The sequence below is a fragment of the Chrysochloris asiatica genome, unplaced genomic scaffold (assembly GCF_000296735.1).
Source record: "Chrysochloris asiatica unplaced genomic scaffold, ChrAsi1.0 scaffold00292, whole genome shotgun sequence".
Classification (NCBI taxonomy): Eukaryota; Metazoa; Chordata; class Mammalia; order Afrosoricida; family Chrysochloridae; genus Chrysochloris; species Chrysochloris asiatica.
In genome coordinates, this window is record NW_006408810.1 from 3,279,287 (window position 1) to 3,281,860 (window position 2,574).

The following is a 2,574-nucleotide window of genomic DNA, read 5'->3' on the forward strand; positions in this document are numbered from 1 at the left end:
GGCAATGCAACCCTTGGAGGTGTGGTAGCAGTGTGGTGGCCATGGGCAACACCTTTCTTACTTCCTTTGCCTCTTCGTTTCCCCATCTATTTCCACTTTGATTATTGTCCACCTCCTCTGTTGTTGTTGATAAATGCCATCGAGTCTGTTCTGACCCATAGAGAACCTGTACAGGGTTTCCAAGGAGACACTGGTGAGCTTGAACCTCCAACCTTGCAGTTCAAATGGCTTTGCAATCCACCTCCTCTGGCCAGGCAACATTCTGGACTGTGGGCACAAGGTTGAATACACTGTAGCTGTCAGGATTGAGGAGGTCACAGTCAAAGATGAATAGACAGACATGAGAGCAAACAGCCTGTGTAATTCAATTCTTGCTAGGGTAATGGTATCCATTATGGGATGCACAGCAAGGAGTTTTTCCATAGGGAACAAACAGGCGACCAGAGGTAAGCCTTGATGGTGAGACAGAGAGAAGTGGAACGGTCAGCTAAGTAAGGGTGGGCCTCCTACACCATGGCAGAGAATGCTGAGAACATTTAGGAAAGTGCAGGTTCAGTGGGCTGCATGTACTGGGGTATGTGCTAGGATGAAACAGTTGTGTTTCTTTGGTGCAGTGAATATATAATGTCTCTTCAAGCCACAGTTTGCAACTCCCATCAGATAACATTTTTGCCCTGTTGGGTGTGGATAAGAGAAGATGGGAGAAAATACAGAATGACAGGATTCAGTTGCGGATGTTCATAGGGTTATCTGTGCTTGTAAAATCCTGAAGCTAGGGCGTGATTCCTTCCTGTATGCCTGTTTTCAGTAGCAGCAACCTAGTTCTCTCTACACCACGTCTCTATCCCTTAAGTGCGCACCATCGCCCCCTGGAGGATTCAAGGGATATGGACATGAGCCCTCTGAGGCCCCAAAACTGTCTCGGGTTGTGAACTAAAAGTCGATAAAGATGATCACTTTAAGGTGGATAATGATGAAAATGAGCACCAGTTATCATTAAGAACGGTCAGTTTAGAGGCTGGTGTAAAGGATGAATTGCACGTTGTTGAAGTAGAGGCAATGGATTATGAAGGTAGCCCAATTAAAGTCACACTGGCTGCTTTGAAAATGTCTGTACAGCTAACGGTCTCCCTTGGGGCCTTTGAAATAATGCCACCAGTTGAAGTGTAGCTCAGGGCCTGTGCATATTAGTGGACAGCACTAAGTAGTTGTGGAGGAAGATGCAGAATCAGATGATAAAGAGGAGGAAGATGTGAAAGTCCTAAGTAGGTCAGGAAAGCGGTCTGCCCCTGCAAGTGGTAACAAGGTTCCATCAAAGAAAGTAAAGCTTGCTGCAGATGACGATGATGATGAAGAAGAAGATGATGATGAAACTGAAGACAAAGTTCCAGTGAAGAAATCTATATGGGATACTACAGCTAAAAATGTACAAAAATCAAACCAGGATGGAAAAGACTCAAAACCATCAACACCAAGATCAAAAGGTTATGAATCCTTAAAAAAAAACAGGAAAAAAGCACCTAAAACATCGAAAGAACCTAGTTCTGCAGAATATATTAAAGCAAAACTGTAAGCAAGTATAGAAAAATGGTGCTTCCCTTCCCAAGGTGGAAGCCAAATTCATCAATTATGTGAAGAATTGCTTCTTCTGTAACAGTTGATATCTGGCTGTCCTTGTTTATAATGCAGAGCGAGAACTTTCTCTACCATGTCTGATAAATGTTGTCTAGGTTCCTTTGCCAAGAATGTGTTGTCCAAAATGCCTGTTTAGTTTTTAAAGCTTGAACTGCCCCCTTTGCTTGGTTCTAAGTATGTATGGAATGTGATGATAGGACATAGTAGGAGCAGTGGTCAGACACATGGAAATGGTGGGGAGACAAACAGATGCATGAGAAATAAACTCAGTATTTAAAAAAAAAATCCTGACACTAATGTATATAAAAGGAGCCATCTCAGAAGCAGGAATGGGAGATCTCACTACCATCATAGAAAACAATTAGGAGGGGAGCATGTCCTTTGGACCCCCAGATCCTTGTGCATTGAATCTCCTCCACCAAGGGACAGAAAGCTGTGACATCAGAGAAGTGACAGAGGAGAAGCATCAGCAGAACCAAGACACAGAGCACGAGACAGGGCGTTGGGCTTCCCGGGCCAGGGAGCAAGTAAAACAGAGTGATTTGGAGTAGGAGGCTTGCTTGCAGAGTGCAGTGACTCCAGGCACTTAAATGGAGGAGGCTAGGCCTACACAGCTAGAACCGAGTACTTTCAGGCTGAGGTTATGGTGGTGTGGTGTGTCCTGTAGGCATTTATTAGCAGTTGACTGGTACAACTGTGCCCTGAGCATTTTCTGATCCTGTATTGAAACCTGTTTAATAAACCCCATAACAGTGTGTCTTGTCTCTGAGTTCTGCTTGGTCATTGCAATGAATTATCGAACCCAGTTGAGAAGATGGGGCTGTGGTAGGAATGGTTGGTACCATGTTTTTTTGTTGTTGTTTTTTTCACAAGAAACTTGAAAGTTGCACAAAGGTGCTGAGAACAACTCTTCAATCAATATTCTTGCAGACCAGCTAA

At 43.9% G+C, this 2,574-nt stretch overlaps 1 pseudogene; it reads left to right on the forward strand.

Annotated features, from left to right (window-relative positions):
• The first annotated feature begins 399 nt into the window (after positions 1-399).
• Positions 400-1,661, forward strand: LOC102842193 (annotated as a pseudogene).
• Positions 1,662-2,574: the final 913 nt, after the last annotated feature.